The following is a 23,409-nucleotide window of genomic DNA, read 5'->3' on the forward strand; positions in this document are numbered from 1 at the left end:
GTTTCCCCAGAGGGCAGCACAGAGCATTATTATAGTAGGTGCTTAATTATCTTTGAATAGAATTAAAATACAACACAGATTCAATTGTCTAATTAAATATCACAGACTATTAATAGCATTTTGGAGAAGGAAGAAATTGCTATGGTAAGGAGCAATCAAGGAAAACTTCACATGGGAGAAGGGTGACAAGATAGACTTCAAAGCATATGCTTATAGAATGGAAGCAAGAGAATTATAAACTGAAGTTAATACTTAAGATACTAATAGGAACAGAATAGTAACTTGTCTTAGGGTCATTTCAATCTCCATTTTCTGGGTAAGATAAGAAAAATAAGGTGAATAATATATACTGAGAAGAATAAGAATGATCATAATGATAATAATAATGGGGCTATTAATTTAAAACCATGTAGGATTAGTGATCTCCTCAATGTAGAGTCTTCTTTGAATGATGGAGATTTCAGCTCATCCAGATTTATTCATTTTTTGTGATGTTTGTTCATGTTCTCTCATAAGAAGGAGCCAAGATGGGGTTTATGCAATAGGATGAGGGTCTCTTTTGCTCACTCAACCTGTAAGCATTTATTAATCACCCACCATATATCATTTGGACTAAGGATACAAAGAAAAGCAAAACAAAGAAACAAAAAAAAAGAGTTCCTACCCTCAGGAGCTTACCATCCAAGTAAGAAAAATATTTACATGTATAAACATATACAAAACATAAAATAAAAAGACACTAATACTGGTAGAAAAGACCAGGAAAATATCTAGATCACTGAACATTGCTAGGATTCCAATATAACGTATGTGTTGTAATCAATCAATCCATTATTGAACACTTACTAATCTAACATTATATACCAAATACAGTGAAGACATTGGTAATACAAAGTCCAAAATGAAACAGCCTGTAGCCTCAAGGTGCTTACCTTTTACATTTTACTTAGCCTTTCCCTTTACCAGATGGAACCAGGATGTACTGGTAAGTGTTTAACAGCAGGCTCTCTGGGAGAGGGATAATGTAAATATGAAATTCTTTTAAATTGAATCTGCATTATTAATGTTTTTCTCCATTACATTCTTAAGTCTAGACAATAAATAAAACAATAAATTAAGCCCTGATTTGTATCATGTGCCAATACATGTAAATACTCAGGCTGAAAATTTAAGTCAGCTTTTATGAATCAGTTCCAGCACACCTCTGCATTCAACCTATGATTACTGAAACAAGCCCTAATTAATGGTAATTGACACTGATATAATGCCTTTATATTTATTCTGTGCTTTATTTCTCTCATTTGTTGCTTCCAACAATTTTTAATGGTAACTTATCATGAATATTGTCAACATTTTACAGAAATAGATACCAACCACAAGTTAGAGCAGAGGGACATGAATTGTTAAAACACATGGCTTGTTCAATTCAAGGTATTCATACAACAGAATAAAGGAAAATAACAATATTTTGTGCACCATTGAGAGGTTTGAGTAGTTATCAATTAGGTAGCAAAATAGAGACAGACAGAGAACATAAATTAATTTGCACATTTTCTTGTTGTCACTTGTATTTTCAGATGAATCTTGTCTTTATACTGAGCATAGGGTCCCTTGTAATCTATTTTAGCAACTCTGAAAAGTAAGTATAACCAGACCAGATTCAACTGAAGCATTCCTAATTTCTGGCTGACCACTTGTCAGGGATGCTTAGGTAGGGTTGGACCTGAGTTCCCTTCCAGCTTTTAGAGTCGAAGCCTCTGTGATTTTACCCAAGACAAAGATAAAAAAAATTTCTTTGTGTCTACTAGTTATCTAGTCAATCAATAAATATATGCTGAGTGTTCAAAATTCATATTCCACTAAAGACTTGTAGATAAGCACAGTAAGGAAAGGCCATGATATAGGGAATAAAAAGCTTGTCTGGGAATCAAGAAAGCCCTGGACTAAAATTTGGCTTGTGATGTTTACTATGTAGCTATATGCAAAGCAATTAATCTCTGAATTTCTTTCCTCATCTGTAATATAGCATTAATACTATCTATACTATATAGATAGTATTTTTCAGATGAGCCTTCTGGATGAAAGCAGTTTTTTGCACATCTAACAATGAGAGATATCCAAGAGATGACTTTGTAAGGTAGTGAGTTATCCTTTTCAGTTCTGAAGTTGAATGAACCCATTATTCTTCCATGTAAGATTTGACCTTGAGATGTTTGGAATAAAAGTAGATTGGAAAGCAGATTGGAAAATGTACAACTGATTTTAGACTTTTGAATCCAACTTTTTTTCCATTTTAATATTCACTTTTATCTTAGACTTCACATGTAAGAGATCAAGCATAATCTGTAAAACAGCACCAAATCCTCAGTCACAAAAAGAAAAATGCAAGTTTGTTTGTGGGATAACCCTGAAGTCTGTTAGCTGCCATTCTAAAAGACTTTAGTAGTTTATATATCAAGCAAAAGTCTGGAACTAACTCTAAAGTTTTGGGGAAATTATAGAAGAAAAGTTGTCCTGGGATCCATTGACTAATACTGTTGGACATTAAAGAAACCCTTTAGATTGGGTGATATGATGAGGAGGAAATGACAGGATGTCTCTAGTCACCATCTCTCTCATAGGGTCATAGGGTCATAGAAAGGGTAATACCAATAATGTCCCATTCTGCAAAAACCCTACTCATTGGGGCAGCTAGGTGGTACAGCCAGGTCTGGGTAGAGCACCAGCCCTGGAGTCAAGAGGACTTGAGTTCAAATGTGGCCTCAGACACATAGTAATTACTAGCTGTTACTTAACCCCATTGCCTTGCCAAAAGCAAAAACCAAACAAAAACAACAAAAAACCCTAGACATAGAATCATAGAAATTCATACTTGAAGACAATACAGAAGTAATTTATCTCAACTCCTACCCAAATTATCAATCCAAAAAAGATTTCCCAATCCAATTCAACCGAGATTGGGGCATCCAGGTGGTACAGTGGATAGAGCACCAGCCCTGGAGTCAGAAAGACCTGAGTTCAAATTGACCTCAGACACTTAAAAATTACCTAGCTGTATAACTTTGGGCAAGGCACTTAACCCTATTGCCTTGTAAAAAAAAAAGCATGGGTGGAGCCAAGATGGCTACAGGGGAAGAGCCTCTCTTAGGTGCTCTCTCTATAATATTTTAAAACTCATAAAACAATGACTCAACTAAATTTTCGAAAGACAGAAAAGACAGATGGATCTAGTGAGGCAGTTCTCCAGACCAAGGTAACCTAGAAAATAGTGGAAAGGCTCCATTCCAGGGGGTTAGAGGGGCAGCTCACCAGAGTGAAGGAAATTCAGCCTCCTGGAGGCAGCTCCAGGAAGCCTGATGGCTCATGGCAGCGGGGGCAGTTTCCACCCCAGGGAGCACTGGGCACAACTAGGAAGATCAACAGGGGGACCTCTGCCAGAGAGAGCATGTGAAACCTAGCCCTCAGGGCAGGGCACTCAGTGAGCAGCAAGGCCTTTGTGGCAGCCCAGATCCAGGAACCAGCAGACAATCCGTAATCAGGTGCCCCCAGGCAACTCAGCCTTAAGTACTCAGCCTAGGTAGGGGAGTGGAGAGACAATTCTGAGGTCTGTCCTTTGTCCCTGGAACAGGACCCTGGATCACATTAGGATCACATTCGGATCCTAATCACAGCCTAGGCCCCCCATAGAACAGCAGCCCCCCTCCCCACCTCAGCCGCATGGCAGAGGGTTTTGTAGTCATTCACAGATCAGGAGGGAAGACAGAACTTCACACACACACACTGAGATTCTTGTTGGAGGTGCCCCAATAATACTGAAAATTTCAGAAAGCACCCCAAAACCAGGCACAGACTGGGGAAATGAGTAAACAGAAAAAAAGAGGAACACCATTGAGAAATACATTGTCTATGATCCCAAGAAGGATCAAAATGCTCAATATGAAGATGAGGAAGTACAAGCTTCTGCATCTAAGGACTCCAAGAAAAACAAAAACTGGACTCAGGCTATGACAGCTCAAAAAAGATTTTGAAAATCAAGTAATGGAGATAGAAAAAAAATGGGAAAAGAAATGAGAGAGATGCAGGAAAAACATGAAGTCAGCAACTTAGTCAAGGAGATCCACAAAAATGCTGAAGAAAATAACATGTTAAAAACCAGCTTAGGTCAAATGAATAAAACAGTTCAAAAAGTTATTAAGGAGAAGAATGCTTTAAAAAGCCAAACTGGCCAGATGGAAAAAGAGATAAGAAAGCTCTCTGAGGAAAACAAATCCTTCAGATCTAGAATGGAGGTAAAGAAAGATGTTGACTTTGTGAGGTTAAGACACAATACTTCAATACCAAAAGAATGAAAAATTAGAAGAAAATGTCAAACATCTCATTGCAAAAACAACTGATCTGGAAAACAGAATCAGGAAAGATAATTTTAAAATTATTGGGATACCTGAAAGTCGTGATCAGGAAAAGAGCCTTGACCTCATTTTTAAAGAATTCCTACAAGAAAATTGCCCAAATATCCCAGAAGCACAGGGCAAAATAAAAATTGAGAGAATCTCTGCCATAAAAAGACTAAAAAAAAAAATCCCCAGGAATATTATAGCCAAGTTCCAGGTCAAAGAGAAAATATTAAAAGCAGCCAGAAGGACACAATTCAAATATAGTGGAGCTACAGTCAGGATCACACAGGACTTGGCAACAACTACATTAAGGGCTCATAGGGCTTGGAATGTAATATTCCGGAAGGTAAAAGAGCTCGGAATGCAAACAAGAATCAACTACCCAGAAAAATGAACATCCTCCTCCTGGGAAAAAGATGGACTTTCAGTGAACCAGTAGAATTTCAATTGTTCCTGTTGAAATGACCAGAGCTGAACAGAAAGTTTGATCTTCAAATACAGGACTCGGGTGAAGCATAGAGAAAGGAAGAGAAGGGTAAAATATGAGGGACTCAATGATGAACTACATGTATTCTGACAAAGAAAAATGATACTAGTAATACTCATAAGAAACTTCTCATTTAATAGAGCAGGTAGAAGGAGCTTTTATACATGAAGCACAGGAGAGAACTGAATTTGAAGATTTAATATATTGTAAAAATGGAGTCAGTGGCTAAAAGGGAAATGAAATGGGAGTAAGAGAGGAGAGGTGGAATAGGCTAAGATATTTCATATAAGCTTTTTTTTATTACATTGAGATATTGCAATGATATGGAAGGGGGAAAGTGAGGGGGAATGGGGGAATCTTCTCTCTTATCAGAGGTGGCTCAGAATGGAAACAGCATATATACTCAATGGGGTATAGACATATAGAGTAAGAAGGAGAGAAGGGGGATGGGGGAAGATGCGAATGTGAGTGATAGAGGAGAGAGTGGACCAGGGGGAGAGTGGTCAGATATAACACATTTTCTTTTTTACTTCTTGCAAAGGATTGGGATTGGATGGCCTGTCCAGGACCACAGGGCCGGGTGGTTGCTGGACCTTACGGGTGGTATGTGGGCTTGGGGCCTCTTGGCCCCAGGACCAGTGATCAGTCTGCTGTGCATCAAAGCTACCCTACAGCACATTTAAGAGGAGTGACAGAGTAAAAGGAGAGAGAGAAAATATAGTATATGGTAGTAGAGAAGTATGAATGGAGGAAGCTGTGATCAGCCATGGCAACAGTGGAAAAATATGGAAGTAGGTTTTGTGATGGACTTATCATAAAGAATGTGATCCACCTGTGACAGTCCTGGTGGTGTTGGAACGCAGACTGAAGCACATTTTTTATGATTTTTTTATTTTTTCTCTTTCACATTATTGTTCATGAGGGTCTTTGTTTTTGGGGGGAGGGGGTATTATATTTAGTAATGTATAAAAAAAATCATTTGTAGAGTGTTCGAGGTGATCTTCACATTGAACAGCTCATGAATATATTGGAAATATATTGAAAGATAAGTATATTGTGAAACAAAAAGTATATTTGTGAAACTATCATCTAGGTTGTAATTTGCCATCACTCATAATAAAGCTAATTATTGAAAAAAGCAATTCAATGGAGATTAGATGACTGCTATGTTTGAAACACTGTACTAGACCCTTGAATTTGAGAGAGAATGAGAATGCCAATGGACCCTGCTCTCATAGAACTTATATTCTACTGGAAATATATAGTACCTAAATAAATTTATAATGTGAGGATTTCAGGTTGGGATCAGTTAATTAATAGCTTTAAATTCCAAGCTGAAAAGTTTTAATTTTACCTTCAAGGCAATGGGGATAATGAAAGGACTCAAATTTGGAGATCTTGGTGAGGGGGTCAGATTGTGTGGACATAAATCACAAGATTCATGCTTTAGGAAGAGAACTGGAAAAACATATGGTAGAGTAGTGATACTCAGAAACCTAATAACCTCAGAAAAGGAATTATATGACTGAAATAGAAATTTCTAAATCATATAGACAAGGAAATTGAAATCTTTATGAAGTAAAACTTGGAGAAAACAGGACTTTTTTGGTAGAAGCAAGATGATAATGCAAAGCTAGGAAGCTCCCAGAACTTTTCCTGAAACAACTTTAAATGAAGTCTTTCTACAAAGACCCTAAAGCTTCAAATTCCACAAAAAAAGAGTGAAGTAAGTTCTGAACTCAAGATAGAGTGGAGGAACTTCAGTAAAGGTCTGTCTCACCTGGGTAAAATAGGCAGGAGAGCTGGAAAGCCAGGGGGAGGCTGTTAGCCACAGCACAGCTCAAGTGAAGGCCCAGCAAGTCAGCATTGTGATGATAGGTCAACAATGAGAATCCTAACCCCAATTTAGAAGACAAAGTTCAAAGCCTAAGAATACTAGTGAATCAGCCAGTACTGATTGGATCATGGTAATGCAGGGAACAAATGGCTGCATGGACAACATGATGGGAAGTGGTTCTCCATTGCTACCCTAAAGCAGGAAATAAACTCCTCTTTAAGCAATGCCATGGTCAAGCAGTAAGCCAGGTACCAGATTCTGGCCTGAGCACAAAAAATTTAGGACTATATACCCTGTGGCCCAGGAACAGAGTTTAACTATCAAAATGAGCAAAAAAAAAATCAACAAAAAACTGAGTAAAAATGAGCAAAACTGCAAATATACTGAGAGAGGATAAAAACCCCATCTCAGAAGAGGAAAGCAGTGACAAAATTCCTATTGTGAAACCACAAAGGAGTTTATGAATTGGTCTCATACTCAAAAAAGACTTCTTGGAATAACTCAAAAAAGGATTTTTAAAAAGCAAAGAAAAAAAGGAAGAAGAAAAACAGAGAAAAGAAATGAGAATTCTGCAGAAAAATTATGAAAAATTGAAGAAGTCAGTTACTTTAAAAGTAAAAGTGACAAAATGGAAAAAGAATGTATCTCATGAAAAAGTAAATTTGACCAACTGAAAAAAAGGAATATAATTCATCAAAGAGTAAAATTAACCAACTGGAAAAGGAGAACAATTCATTTAAAAGTAAAATTAACTACCTGGAAAAAGAAACACAAAACCTAACTGAAGAAAATAAAACCCTTAAAATTAGAATTGGACAAATAGAAATGAATGCTCATCAATCAATAAAGCAGTCCTTTGGAATTCCACTTCCATCAGAGCAAATATCTTTAAAATTTTATTATTTTTTCTTTTTTTAATTAAAGATTTTATTTGAGTTTTACAATGTTCCCCCCAATCTTACTTCCCTCCCTCACCCCCACCCCCACAGAAATCAATTTGTTTCCATCTTGTACATTGATGCAAATTGAGTGTAATGAGAGAGAAATCATATCCTTAAGGAGGAAACAAAAAGTCTTAGAGATAACAAGATCAGACAATAAGATATCTGTTTTTTCTAAATTAAAGGGAATAGTTCTTGAACTTTTAATTTTTATTGAATTTTACAATTTTTCCCCAATCTTACTTACCTATCCCCACCATCCACAGAAGGTAGTGTGACAGTCTTTACATTGGTTCCATGATATGATCAAAATTGAATGTGTTGAGAGAGAAATCATAGCCTATAGGAAAAAATGAAATATAAGAGATAGTAAAATTACATATTAAGATAACTTTTTTTAAAAAAATTAAAGGTAATAGTCTTTTGTCTTTGTTTACACCCAACAATTATTCTTTGGATAAAGATAGCATTCTCCATCACTGATACCCTAAAATTGTCCCTGACCTTTGCACTGATGAAATGAACAAATTCATTAAGGTTGATCATGAACCCCACATTGCTGTTATAGTGTACAATATTCTTCTGGTTCTACTCTCATTCAACTTCATTTTATGCAAATCCTTCCAGACTTCTCTGAATTCCCATTCCTCCTAGTTCTTAGTAGAACAATAGTGTTCCATAATGTACATATGCCACAATTTCTTCAGCCATTCCCCAGTTGATGGACATTCACTCATTTTCCAATTATTTGAAACCACAAAAAGGGCTGCTATGAATATTTTTGTACAAATGATGTTTTTATTCTTTTTCATGATCTCTTCAGTGTATAGAACCAGTAGTAGTATTGCTGGATCAAAGGGCATGAACATTTTTATTGCCCTTTGGGCATAATTCCAAATTGCTCTTGAGAAAGGCTGGATCAATTCACAACTCCACCATCAATGCATTTCCCACATGCCCTCCAACATTGCTCATTATCCTTTCTGGTCACATTGGCCAGTCTGAGAGGTGTGAAGAAGATGCTTTAATTTGCATTTCTCTAATTAGTAATGGTTTAGAGCAATTTTTCATAGGATTAGATCACTTTGATTTCCTCATCTATAAATTGGCTTTGTATATCCTTTGACCATTTGTCAATTGGGGAATGACTTTTTTTAATAACTCAGTTCTCTATATATTTAATTTTATAACTCAGTTCTCTGTGTATTTTAGAAATGAGTCCTTAGTCAGAAAAACTAATTGCAAAAATTGGTTCCCAGTTTACTACATTTCTTTTTATCTTGGTTAAAATGATGGTATTTATGTAAAAGCTTTTTAATATAATGTAATCAATTTTATCTAGTTTGTTTTTAATGATGTTCTCCATCTTTTCCTTGGTCATAAACTGTTTCACTTTGCATAGATCTGACAGGTAAACTATTCCTTGATCTCCTAGTTTGCTTAAAATATTGTTTTTTATGTCTAAATTTTGCACCCATTTTGATCTTATCTTGGTATAGGGTGTGAGATGTTGGTCTAATTCAAGTTTCTGCCATACTAACTTCTAATGTCCCCAACAGTTTTTATCAAAGAGAATCATTGGATTTTTCATACAGCAGATTATGATAATCCTTTACTGCTATCACTTTTGCACCTAGTCTATTCCAATGATCCACCACTTTATTTCTTAGCCAATACTAGACAGTTTTGATGACTGATGCTTTATAACATAATTTTAGATCTGGTAGGATTAAGCCATCTTCTTTTACATTTTTTTCATTAAATCCCTGGAAATTCTTGACTTTTTATTTCTCCATATGAATTTATTTACAATTTTTTCTAGACAATTTAATGTTTTTTGGAATTTTGATTGATGAGGCACCAAATAAATAGTTTAATTTAAGTAGAATTGTAATTTTTATTATGTTACTTTGACCTACCTATGAGCGGTTGATATTTTCCCAGTTATTTAAATCAGATTATACTTGTGTGAGAACTGTTTTGTAGTTGTTTTCATAGAGTTTCTGACTCACAAGTATTTTATATCTTGTCAGTAATATATAGAAAAACTGAGTATTTGTGAGGGTTTATTTTATATTCTATGACTTTGCTAAAGTTGTTGATTGTTTCTAGTAGTTTTTTTAGATCATTTATTAGGATTCTCTAGGTATACCATCTGAATTATCCTTGAACAATATGGGCTGTGTCCTGGGCTATCTAGTTAATCTCAGTACTGAGTGATATCTGCTGCCCATATCTGAGCCTGGGGTTGGGGGTGGTGGTGAGGAGGTTGTTACTGTGTTTGTTCTGGGAAGGGTCCCTTTCTCTCACAGCAATGCAGTGAGTGAAAACAACAGACACCTCTGAAAAAATGGGGCACGAGGCCCTGGTCTTCCAAGCCAGTGGAACTGACAAGACTGATGTCTGCTGCTCTCCTTCCTGCTTACAAAGCCAAAGCTTCTGAGGCTGCTCTGAAGGTATTCCCTGTGCTGGCTCTCTGTTTTCTGCCCCTGGCACAACCATGTTTCCCTGACACAGACCTTATTGGTAGATGTTCTTTTCCTTGGTTCTTTCTGGATTTTATGAATTTGAATTCTGTAAAGAGGCTTGAATCATATTCTTTCTGAGAGAAAGCCATGAGACCTTAGCACAGTGCTTAGCTTCTCTCCATCATCTTGGCTGGAAGTCAAAAGGCGTAGATCTTGAGAGTAAGGCATGAAAAGAAGGATTATTCTGGGAGAAGACAAGGCACTAGAGGATAAATAACATCTTAAGAAGAAGCAAAAGGACTTTATCTTAGAGGAAGAGAAGTGAGGGTGTAAGCACTGAGTAAATCTTATTCTCAATAAATTTGATCTCAACAAATTTGAAAAACGTATATTCCCCATTGGGTTTTAAAAATTTATTCTACCCTACAGGGAAGTAGGGGCTAATAAAAGGGCCAAAGTAAAAGTAAAGTTCAAGATAAAGTTAAAGATAAAAATAGTAAAAGGGGAAAGGGAGAAAGAAAAGAGAAAGGGCTTAAAGAAAGAAGGGCTGATCCAGAGGCAGAAGAGAAATGTTGGTGGGGAGGAAAGAAAAGAGAAAACTACAAATAAGGTAAAAATAGGATGAAGGGAAATACAGAGTGTGTAATATCTGAAAATGTGAATGGGATGAATGCTCCCATAAAACAGAAGTAGATAGGAGAGTGGATTAAAAACTGTAAATTCTGCAATGGGAAACACATTTGAATCAGAAAAACAGGGTAAATGCAGAAGCCTGAAGCACAATATATTATATTTCAACTGAAGTCAAAAATAAAGCAAGAGAAATTTTAAACTCAAACATAGCAAAAGCACCAACATGGTACTGATATCTAAACCAGGAAATCCCCAAAACAGTGAAAATTATAGACCATTCTCCCTATTGAATATTGATGCAAAATTTTTATATAAAATTTATTAAAGAGATTACAAAAAGTGATTACTAGAATAATACAGATTGATTAGGAAGAATTTATCCCAGATATGTAGGAATGGTTCAATATTAGGAAATTGATCAGCATAATTGAGCATATCAATAAGGGAAAAACTAGAAATCATTTTATCTCAAAAGATGCTAAAAAACCTTTGACAAAGTATAGCACCCATTCTTATTAAAAATATGAGAGAATTTAGGAAGAATAATAATTGGAATTTTCCTTAAAATGATAAGCAATATCTATCTAAAACCATCAGCAAACATTATATGTAATAGAAATAAACTAACAGCTTTCCCAACAAAATCAGGGTGAAAGAGGGATGCCTATTATCATATCTATTCAATATTTATCAAAAAAAAACATTGACTTTAACATTAGGAGAAGAAAAAGAAATTGAATTAATTAGAATAGGCAATGAGAAAACAAAATTTGCATTTTTAGGGTTTTTTTTTTTGCAAAGCAAATGGGGTTAAGTGGCTTGCCCAAGACCACATAGCTAGGTAATTATTAAGTGTCTGAGGCCGGATTTGAATTCAGGTACACCTGACTCCATGGCCAGTGCTCTATCCACTGCGCCACCTAGCCGCCCCTAAAATTTGCGTTTTTAACAGATAGTATGATAGTATGCTTATTTTAATGATTAGATTTATCTAAGTCTGAGAGGGGAAGTTTGAGGTTTCCCACCAGTAGAGTTTTATTGTCGATGTCTTCTTGTAACTCCTTCAACTTCTAATCCAAGAATTTGGATGCTATACCATTTGGTGCATATGTATTTAGTATTAAAATTACTTCATTTTCTATGGTACCTTTTAGGAGGATACAATTTCCTTCCTTATCTCTTTTAATGATAGCTATTTTTGCTACCCCTGCTTTTTTCACTTCAGCTGAAGCAAAATATATTTTTTTCCAACCTTTTACCTTTACCCTGTGTGTATGTCTCTCTCTGCTTCAAATGTGTTTCTTGTAAGCAGCATATTGTAGGATTCTGGTTTTTAATACACTCTGCTTTTCACTTACATTTTAAGGGAGAGTTCATCTCATTCACATTCAAAGTTATAATTACTAATTCTTTATTGCCCCCCCATACTGTCTTCCCTCTGTTTGTATTTTTCACTTTTTTCACTTTTTCACTTTCACTTCATATTCCCCAATATTTTGTTTCTGAATACCACTACCTTCAGTGTGTTTGCCCTCCTATGTCCAACCACCCCTTCTTTCCCCCTTCCCTTTGCCCCTTCTTCCTTCCCTTCCTCCTGTTAGTTCCCCTTTTCCTCCCCCAACTCCCCTTTTGCTCTTATAATAGTTGAAAGGTAAGATGAGTTTCTTAATTTAACTGAGTGTGTATATGCTAACTTTAAGCCAAATCTGGCATAGGTCCTTTGTTCCTCTTAATTTAATGAGATTTATCCCATACAATCACCTCCATTCTCCCATCTCTTTATTGTCTCCCCTTTTAAAGCAGAAATTGTTTTTAAATCATTCTATTGGAGTCACAGATAAGTCATGCATGTCCATCACTTCTGGCTAAGCATATTCTCTCTAATAGAGTGACAATTCTCAAGAATTATTCGAGTCTTTCTCCCAGGTAGGGATGTAACCAGTTTCATCTTCTTTGATAGCAGTTTTTTTTTTCCTAAACCCTTTTTTGTCCTACCTTTCCATGTGTCTTTTGGGTCTCCTGTTTGAAGCCCAAATTTTCTATTATGCTCTGATCTTTTCCTCAGGAAAAATTGGAAGTCTTCTATTTCATTACATGTCCGTCTTTTCCCCTGGAAGAGAAGACTCAGTTTTGCTGGATAGTGAATTCATGGCTGCATTTCAAGCTCCCTTACTTTTCAGAATATCGAATTCCAGGCCCTTCAATCCCTTAACCTTGATGCAGCCAGCCCTGTATAATAATCCTTACTTTGGCTCTTTGGTATCTAAATTGTTTCTTTCTGGCTGCTTGCAGGATTTTCTCTTTTTTCCTGATCATTCTGGAATTTGGCCACAATTTTCCTTGCCATTTTCATTTGGGGATCCCTTCCCAGAGGGAGTTGATGTATTCTTTCAATAACTATTTTGCCCTCTGGTTCCATGATATCATGGCAGTTTTACATCACTAAGTCCTGTAGTGTTAAGTCTGGGGTTTTTTCTCTTCAGTATTTTCAGGAAGCCCAATGATTCTTAGATTGTCTTTTCTTGTTCTATTTCTATTCTCTGGTTTTACTAATGAAGCATTTAACATTTTCTTCTATTTTTTTATTTTTTTGTTTTGTTAACAGATTCTTATTGTCTCATGAAGTCCTTAGTTTCCACATACTCCATTCTTTTTTTTAAGAAAAGAATTTTCTTCATTTACCTTTTGCAATTCCTTTTCTAATTGTTCAGTTCTAATTTTGAAAGAGTTTTCCATTTGACCAATTGAAGGTTTGAGAGAACTATTTTCTTTTTGCATTTGTCCAATTGGATTTTCCAAAGATTTGTTTTCTTGTTGAAGGATGTTAATTTTCTCTCCCAAATTTTTCAATTGATTTTTAAACTCCCTCCTGATTTCTTCAAGGAAGTCTTTCTGGGTTGGAGACTAAATTGTATTCTCCTCAAAAGTTCTAGATCTCTCTGAGTTAGTGTCTTTACCTTCTAGGTAATTTTCTATGGACCCCCCTTTCTGATGGCCCTTCTTCATTTTCCTGAGTTCTTTTGTTTTGGGAGGGTCTGGTTCACAGAAGTTTGGTTTTGAGATCCCTGGAGGCCTTACTCACTGAGTTTAATAACTCCCAAGTGGGCCAGTCAGTAAGGTGTGCTAGAGGCTTTGCTCACTGGGTTTAGTAACTTCAAGTGAGCTGGTCAATAGGGGCAGCTGGTTGCTTTCTCTGTAGTTTCTGTGACCTTGATTTGAGCCTCTTTCCCTTTGCCTGGAGGGGGTTGGTGGTGCTGAGCTGCTCAAACAATGTGATCTCTGTCCTGGGGCAAGTTAATTACTCTACACATTCACAGCTGAGGGGGCTCTCTTACCCACACCTGAGCCTGGGGTGGGGTGGGATGGGGTGTACTGTTACTGTGTTTGGGAATTAATTTATAAATTTTATGTTATAACCAATCAAACCATGTAAGAGTTTCTGTTTTGTTCTATTCTATGAGATAAATACATTGGAGGGACATAAGATCTTTAATCCCAAGGAAAACCACAATATTTAAGAGTGAACATAAAATAATAACTTCAGATATCAAATCCAGATCTCAATACATTAATATTCATTGCTGACTAAAAAAAATAAATAAAAAGTAACTCAGTTGAATAGGCAGGACGTGGAAAATCAGAAAAAAATCAATAATTCAGTGTTTGATAAATGTGAAGTCACAAATTACTTGCAGAGTAACATTATTTGATTTAACAAAGTAACAATTGGACAAAAATTAATTTAAAAATTACATATTAAACTATACCATGTCAATTTTTAAATGAATGAAAAACATCATACCATAAAAACAAAGTTCAACTAGATGGGATCTTTCAAAGCTATTAAAAGAAGGCGAATTCTTATTCAAAGGATAAGGCAAACAGAAAAATAATTTTTTTCTGATTAACAAAATTTAAAATTTTTTCTCATGAAATTGATTTGATATATTTATATCACCATATATAGGGAACTAATCCAAATTTATAAGCTTGAGTCATTTACCAGTGAATATGGTGTCAAAGGATACAAAAGTTATTAAAAGATGAATTGCAAGCTATTAACAGTAATATGAAAGATTGTTCTGAATCAGCAACAAGATAAATGAAAAACAAATACATTATAAATTTCACTTCACATCTGTAAACTTGACCAATCAAAAAAAGACAATGGAAATTTTTAACATTGTGAGTACTACTGAAAGATAACTACACTGATGAGCCATCAGTAGAATTATGAATTTATCAACCATTCTAGAAGGAAATAATTATGGAAAACATGTCTAAAAAAGCTTACCTCTTTGGGGCATAAACTCAGAGCTAGGCATATAATATTAGGAGTCAAAATCAGAGAAAAAAGTGCCAAACATATTTAAATATTGATAGTAGCACTTTTCATGCAAGAAAGAACTGAAAATGAATCAATTAGTAAAGATTAAACATATTGTGATACATAAATGTTATAAGATATCACTATGCCATGAAAAACAATTAATATGCATAGTCAAGGAAAACATATGCCACAAAAACTGTATTTTTCAATATGCATCTTGAGTCCATCAGTTCTGTCAGAAGGTAGACAGCATGAATCAATAAAAGTTTAATAAAAAGAAAAAAATCCTGTAAAGTATTCAGTGAAGCATGAGAAGACTTTTATCATTGTAATAAAAAGAAGTAGAACCAGGAAAACAGTATCTTCTATGATAACAACATTATAAATAGGATGAATAAAAACCTGAAACTGAATTCTGTGTTCCTATTAGTGACCAAGAAACTTGGCCCAGGCAAAAAATGAAGTTGTGAATTTGAGACTTTCTCTATACTTTACTGAGATGGGAAAAGTGCATGTGCAATATTGTACAAACAGTCAAATTTATTTATAATATTGGATAACTTTACTGTTTTTCTTTTCTTTTTTAAAAGTTTCTTATGTAAGTAATGACTTGTTGGATCACAGGTTAACTAATATATGCACAAAATATGGGGATATAAAATATAAGAATTTCAAAATGGAGGGAAACAAAAACTTAGCAATTATAATTTTACGTGTGAAGACATACCTAGTCAACAAATGAAAGAGTAGCAACATGGATAAAATATAAAAATAAAAAGTAACATATACAAGAGTAATGCTTATCAAAAAGTAGTTTATGAAATTAAAGGGAAGCTAGAAGAAAATTTATTTTACCCCAGATGATTTAAAAAGTAGGCATTAAAATCATACTCTCACATAATACATATATAATATATATATATATATATTATATAATATATATCATGTGAAGGGTACCATATTCAATGTATAAGAGAAATTAAAATAAATTGAGACCAAGATCCATTTCCCATAGCACTATATAAAGGAACAAACTTATTAATAAATGCTTGCTTACTTAACTAGAAGCTCTTTTCCATTTTTTCCCCTTGAAGTTCTTGACAGCGATCTCTTGAATAAATTTTTTTCTTGGCTCTATTAGATTGTGGTTTTCTGTTTGTATTTCTTTATTGGTTTTGTTTTCTGTTGTGTTCCACTGACCTTTCTTAGCCTTAAGTAGTTTCCTGCAATTTCATTATTTAGACACAGGTTATAATTTTCATTGAAAAGAAGAGTTTCTAGATTCTGAATCCTACACATTGACAAATCATTCATCTTTCATATATATATATATATATATATATATATATATATATATATATATATATATTTGGATATATTAAGACCTCTTTTTATTGCTTATTAATTTTTTGGAGTTGGGAACTAAGGTAGTTCAGTAGATAAAAGTGCTAGGCCAGGAATCAGCAAGATCTAGCTCCAAATGTAGCTTTAGACACTTACTAACTGTGTGATCTCTTTTCCCCTTAGTTCCCTCATCTACAAAATGAGCTCATGTATTTGCAAAGAAAACCCCCATGATCACTATGACCTATGATATTACAAAGAAATGATGCAAGTGAATAACAACCTTCATTTTTCGTATTATTTGCTAGTTTGTTTTAAAATTTTTTAAATTTTATTACTTTACGTTTTTACCAATTAGCAAGAATTTATTAAGTGCATACTATGTTGGTATGTCAACAATTGTTTTATTGTAGATGGTTTAGAAGTTAGGTGACTTGCCCAGAGTTACATGGTCATTTTTTGTCTAAGAAAGGTATGAAACCAAGTCTCTTTATCCATATCTCCAGGCTGCCTCTCTTTCTTTCTTTCTTTCTTTCTTCTTTCTTTCTTTCTTTCTTTCTTTCTTTCTTTCTTTCTTTCTTTCTTTCTTTCTTTCTTTCTTTCTTTCTTTCTTTCTTTCTTTCTTTCTTTCTTTCTTTCTTTCTTCCTTCCTTCCTTCCTTCCTTTCTTTCTTTCTTTCTTTCTTTCTCTTTTTGTAATTTTATATTATTACAATAATCGTGTTGTGAGAGAAATCATAAACCCCCTCCCCCTCCCAAAAGGATGATAAACCTCAAGAATAGTGAGGGAGAAAAAAAATGTACTTCAGTCTATGTTTAGATTCCAATGGCTCTGTCTCTGGGATAAGTTGCCTTCTTTATCATAAATCCACCAAAGAAGTTGCTTCAATATTTTTCCCACAGTTCCTATCACTAGCTGTATTTCCCTCTACTCTATTCCTTCCCACTCTCATCTATTCTATTCTCCTGAGTCCTGTACTTGGAGATCAAACTTTCTGTTCAGTTCTGGTTGTTTCAATAGAAAAGGTTGAAAGTTCCCTGTTTCATTGAAAGTCCATCTTTTCCCCTGAAAGAGGATGTTCAGTTTTGCTGGGTCGTCGATTCTCATCTATAAACCAAGATCTTTTGCCTTCTGGAATATCATATTCCAAGTCCTATGAACCCTCAATGTAGCTGCTGCCAGATACTATGTAATCCTGACTGTAGAGCAATGGTAGTTAAATTGTTTTTTTCTGGCAGCTTTTAGTGTTTTCTCTTTGACTTGGGAGTATTGGAATTTGGCTATAATATTCCTGGGAGCTTTTCTTTTGGGATCTCTTTCAGGAGGTATTTTGCTAATTCCCTCAATTTCTATTTTACCCTCTGCTGCTAGGATCTCAGGGAAATTTTGATGTATTATTTTTTGAAAGATTAAGCCTTTGATTTTCTAGTCAGAGGTGCACTGTGGCACAGGATTCTGATTCAGAGGAGAGAAATGCCAGTGGCATATGACTGAGTCAGTTCAGGGTGACTCTGTTTATGCCAGTCTGATCAGGGTATTTTCCTGGGGAGTAGTAAATGTTTGGACATGTCCAGAAGCAGGGTACATATATTCTGGTCTGTACAATTTAAAAAGATAGGTGGACAGAGACTCATGTGAGATGTAATGCTGGTAACTGGATCCCTTATCAGGATCCATTATATTGCATATACCTATCTGACAAGGGTTGGTCAGAGAGCTTTTATCTAGACTTAAGAGCCCACTACCTGGGCACAGAATGGGAGTTGGGGCTATGGAACCCCAATTTATATCCTGATTAGATCCTAAGCTGTAAATTACCAGTTATAGAGCTAGGGCCCTGGTCTGGCTGGCTGGCTGGCTAAGCCATTCAAACTAGAGAGAGTTATTTAACATAGAGTTATATTAGACAATCTGATGATTGGAGAAGGAGTAGTTTGTAATGAATTGAATCTATCAAGTTGCTGCCTAAAGTTAGATGATAATAGGCAAATAGTAAAAGACATCAGAAAGTTGGCATGTACTACCCCCACAAACCTAGAAAATAAGACAGATCCATGTCTCTGATAACCAGTAAATAATAATCTTGATAGAAGAAAAAGTCAGTAGTTATGTCAATAACAAGTATTGATATTCAAGCAAGAAATCACTGATAAGGTGTGGAACCCCAAATTCTTATTATAAAAGAAAAGGCAGAATTGTAAGGAATATGTGGGTGTTGAGTTCCACAAGAATGTGAAGGGAGGATTGTTAGTTTACATTACAAAGACTAATGTTGTTGCCCCTAGGTAAGAGTTAATGTCACAAGACTCAAACTGATCAAAAACTGAGATTAGGTGAGTGTGCTCCAACTTTTATAACATCTGAGAAGTGGTAATATAGTCTCTGCTTGAAGATGCCTAGTATTTGAGAATTGAATGTTTTCAAGGACAATTCATTATAGCTGGGCAGAGTTCTGACTATTAGGAAGTTTTTGCTTATATTGAATGACAATCCAGTGCCAGCAAATCTATTTTAGGTTTACTTTCTAGAACCAAGAGGAGAAAGCATAAAATATTTTTCTAAATTGCAATTTATACCTCAAATATTTGGAGAAAGCTAAAATAATTTTGGTCATCTAGATGACAGGATAGATAGAGCACAGGTCCTGGAGTCAGGAAGACTCATCTTCCTGACTGCAAATCCAGCCTCAAATACTTACAACCTATGTGAGCCTGAGCAAGCCACTTAAATATGTTTACCTCAGCTTTCTCATCTGCAAAATGAACTGGAGAAGGAAATGACAAACTACTCTAGTATTACTACCATGAAAACTCCAAATAGGGTCAGAGAGTTGGACACATTTGAAAAACAGATGAATGAAGGCAAAAATTCCCTCTAAATTTTCATGTCTCCAGGTTAAGTATCCCTAATCCTTTCAAATAATTGTGGAGTGAAATGATTTCCAATCCTCTTATCATCCCCCTTTCATCCAATAAAAGTATACTATCTTGTTAATGGTTAGATGAGTTAATGTTAAAGTGTGAAGTAGATATATGTATACATATATGTATATATATGTATGTATGCATATAATTCAGATTATTCATGTATTTCTAGAATAAACTACTATGTCTGTGAGAATCAAACCATCAACAATTATTAATAGCCAAGTCCATGCCAGCATTGTTCTAAGTGTTGAAGACACAAAAAGAGTCAAAAGATAGGTGTTGTCCTCTAAGTTTGCAAGCTAATGAAGGAAAGAGTTGCCAGTTATTCAAATTGTGTAGGCAACCAAACCAAAAAGTTCAATAGAATCAATTACTCTGATATCTTAATGGTAATCATATGAAAAAATAGACAGATGTAATATGGCATTTCTATAGTAATTTAGCAGTGGTTTTCCTTTTAATTTTGTTTTTGCAAGGCAATGGGGTTAAATGACTTACCCAAGGTCACACAACTGTCTTAGGCTAGATTTGAACTCAAATCCTCCTGACTCCAAGGCTGGTGTAACTAACTGCCCCTAGGTTTTCCTTTTCAAAAAATAAAATGAAACCTGTTTTTTTTTAATGGAAAACTGGATTTCCAAGGGTTTTAGTCACTTGCCTAAATACATAAAACTGATAGATAGCAAAGCTGGAACTTAAACCTTCACTTACATCTTTTGCTTTCTTGGACCTTCATTTTGATTGAGTTTTTTTTGCAAGGAAATGGGGTTAAGTGACTTTCCCAAGGTCACACAGCTAGGTATTTATTAAGTGTCTGAGGTCAGATTTGAACTCATGTCCTTCTGACTCCAGAACTCATGCTCTATCCACTGCACTCCCTAGCTACCTTTGATTGAACTTTGATATGGCTATATATAAAATTCAAAAATAACCAGAAAATTAACAAATCATCATAGTCATTTTGTAGTATGAAAAAAATGGTTTGTAAAGGATTTCACAATTCTGTCTTGACTCACTTTGTTCTTATTTTTCCTCTAGTCCTTTTGGAAGCTGCTCTAGAACTGAAGACGAAACTCTCTCTGTGCACTTGACTTTCAATGCTTTCTTTGCCTATTATTTTGAATTCCTGGTAAGTGACTATAAGATAGCAGGAAGAGTCTTATTGTCATAGAGGTTTCAATAGCAAAAGTATGAAATAAGTCATTTTTATAAAAAAGTTAAGATACATTAAATGTAATATTTCTCAGAATATCTCTTATTCTCAAGGTAGTTCTTAGCAAAATTGGGGAAAAAAATTATGTAGACTTCTATTTTCTTTTTTTTTTGCAAGGCAGTGGGGTTAAGTGGCTTGCCCAAGGCCACACAGCTAGGTAATTGTTAATTGTCTGAGGTCGGCTTTGAACTCAGGTACTCCTGATTCCAGGGCCAGTGTTCTATCCACTACGCCACCTAGCCGCCCCTAGACCTCTTTTTTCTGTTCAGTAAATAGTACATATGTATTTGATTCTTTAGAAAAATGAGTATTAAAAATTCTATTTTATAATCTTGAAGTTGTTATATGGAACCAATTCGGTAATTACTTATTTCAATTTGAGCAAGTCATTCAATTTCTCAGGGCCTTAGTTTCCTCATTTGAAAAATAACAGGGTGGATACCAATGACATTTAAGGTCACTTAATAGGTCTCAAGCCCTATCCCTATTAGCATATATAAAAGGATATGTCAATTCTAAAATGTACAGTTCAGATAAGTTATTACTTACAGTTCAGATAAGTTATTACTATTAATTTTATTGTTGTAGTACATTGTTGGCTTACCAAATATATTATTAAGACCTTAAGATAATAGTTCATATTTCTAGAGAACTATTTTGAGAATAACCATGGAAGAGACATGGTGAACACAGTATTAAATCCATTTTACAGATGAGAAAATTAACGATTAGAGAGTTCAAGGAACTTGCCCAAGGGTTTATGCTTAATAAGTAGTAGAACAGTTGCTCAAAACCAGTTCTTATGTTCATATGGTATTGTTCATAAATCACTTCATAAATGACATGATTTCTATATAAATATTTTTTGCGAAGAAAGATATTTGTCCAGATGAATTCTAATGGCCCCTTTCATCTTTTAATATATGATCATTTGATCTTACACATACCAAACAATAATATATCTCATCTTAACTACTTTATTAGCCCCAGTTACATAATATTATGTCAATATAAATTATTTGGTATTATTGCTGCTATTTTTATTGTTTTTCTTCTGTTTTGTTTTGTTTGGGGGCAAAGGATGGCCTTTATTCTGCCCAGTGGAAAACCAATATACCAGTAATACATAAATGAATCACAATGTTTTTAATTAATTTACATAATACCTCACAGTCTCTAATGAATCTCACTTTCCATAGGGTTCTAAAGTTGGAAAAGATATCTAGACTCATGGTACATGCTTTGTTCTCTCCTTGGAAGGAGAATGAATAAAATTCCACTTTCCATAGATATGGCCAAATCCTTCAGTCATATACAATCACCCTATGATTTGTCTTGCCCTTGAAAGGGAAAGGAGTTCATTATTTCTTAACACAATATCCTCATATTATATCAACTTTCATTCATACTTCATCGAGAATTAACAAAAATCTTATTTTATAATTTTATTCTATGAAGCTTGAAGTTCACCATAATGAAAATAAGCTTAGTGCTGTTAAACAGATCATTATCATTGGTTTTTTAAATACATTTCATTAAATATATTTCATACTTACTTCACCTGCATTTTCCATTGCGTTCTTCATCTTAATTTCTATTAGAGAATAGTCTAATAACAAAGAATAAACAGAAGATTTTTAGGGGAAGGAGCATAGGGAGAGCATCTCTGGAAATCTAACCAATGGCTCAGAAAAAAACTGATATTCTTTGTAGAGTTCCATGTCTGTAGTTCCCCCATTTGTTCAAAGAAGTAATTGGTGCTCAGTCATTTCAGTTATGTCCAATTCTTCATGATACCAAATGGGATTTTCTTGACAATACTGGTTGCCATTTCCTTCTCCAGTTTATTTTACATATAAAGAAACTGAGGCAATTGGAGTTAAGTGACTTGTCTAAGCTGGTAAATTCTGAAACCCAATTTGAATTTAGGAAAATAAATCATCCTGACTTCAGGCAGTATTCTCACTGTGCCATCTAGCTTCCTGAAAAGGAACAGAAGATTTTGTCCTGTGTCATCTTCTCTAGTGTCAACCTTGTTGTATTCAGTTGGACTTGACTCAGATCAGTCTTTTCATAGTTTAAGTTTGACATTAGAATAGAATAGGGGGCAGCTCCATGTTGCAGTGGACAGAGCACTGACCCTGGAGTCAGGAGGAATTGAGTTCATATCCAGCCTCAGACACTTAATAAATTGCCTTAGCTATGTGACCTTGGGCAACCCCTTTGTCTTAAATAAAATAAAAAAAAGAATCTCATATTTCTTTTTTAAAAAATGGAATGAATTACTCAGAACAATTAACAAAAAAGAAATTACTTGGCCATACCCACACAGGAAATAGCTGTTCAAAGGATAAGGCATTGAGTATACATCAAACTGTTTCTCACCTCCACAAAACCCTCTTGACTGAACTGCTCATCATGAGCTCTTGGTGACTATTTTGTGCTTTGATGATGTGAAACTAATATCAACAGTATGAGTTTATAATCATGTGAGGCAACCAAGATTAAAAGATACTCTGAATATCTTTTAAACAAAAACTAGCCTGAATTGCATGTGAATGGGAGTGGGCCTGAAAAGGGAGTGTTGGGGGCAAGTTAGAATGTTGCTCCTTCCACACTTGGTCATTATAATTTTCCAACATTTAGTCTCTATTCTTAAAGTGTTCCCAGGGTAATCTAAAATCATCATATTCACTGTTCCTTATAGCACAGCAATATCTTAATGCATTCTTGTGCAATAACTTGGTTAGTCATGCTCTTATTTTCATTGTTGTTGCCAGTGCTATTTATGCCTGACCTATGGCTGAGCCTTCTGAACTTGTATTTGTCTGATCA

General features: G+C 34.9%; 3 long non-coding RNA genes across 4 annotated transcripts in view; 1 reads left to right on the forward strand and 2 right to left on the reverse strand.

Annotated features, from left to right (window-relative positions):
- LOC141503497 (uncharacterized) overlaps positions 1-23,409 on the reverse strand; it is a 220,689-nt gene that overhangs the window by 182,833 nt on the left and 14,447 nt on the right. The window contains exon 2 of the long non-coding RNA XR_012472863.1: positions 7,907-7,999. This is a non-coding gene — a long non-coding RNA (uncharacterized LOC141503497). The remainder of the gene's footprint in view (positions 1-7,906; positions 8,000-23,409) is intronic.
- The window catches only part of LOC141503490 (uncharacterized), a 91,888-nt gene that overhangs the window by 22,258 nt on the left and 46,221 nt on the right, over positions 1-23,409 (forward strand). For both annotated transcript variants that reach the window (XR_012472862.1, XR_012472859.1), the window contains exon 2: positions 20,400-20,490. This is a non-coding gene — a long non-coding RNA (uncharacterized LOC141503490). The remainder of the gene's footprint in view (positions 1-20,399; positions 20,491-23,409) is intronic.
- Positions 12,432-22,186, reverse strand: LOC141503501 (uncharacterized). Its single transcript, XR_012472864.1, has 3 exons — positions 22,131-22,186; positions 16,148-16,313; positions 12,432-12,870 (listed from the first exon to the last, which is right to left on the reverse strand). It is a non-coding gene; the product is annotated as an uncharacterized LOC141503501 (long non-coding RNA).

The sequence above is a fragment of the Macrotis lagotis genome, chromosome 1, assembly GCF_037893015.1.
Source record: "Macrotis lagotis isolate mMagLag1 chromosome 1, bilby.v1.9.chrom.fasta, whole genome shotgun sequence".
Taxonomy (NCBI): Eukaryota; Metazoa; Chordata; class Mammalia; order Peramelemorphia; family Peramelidae; genus Macrotis; species Macrotis lagotis.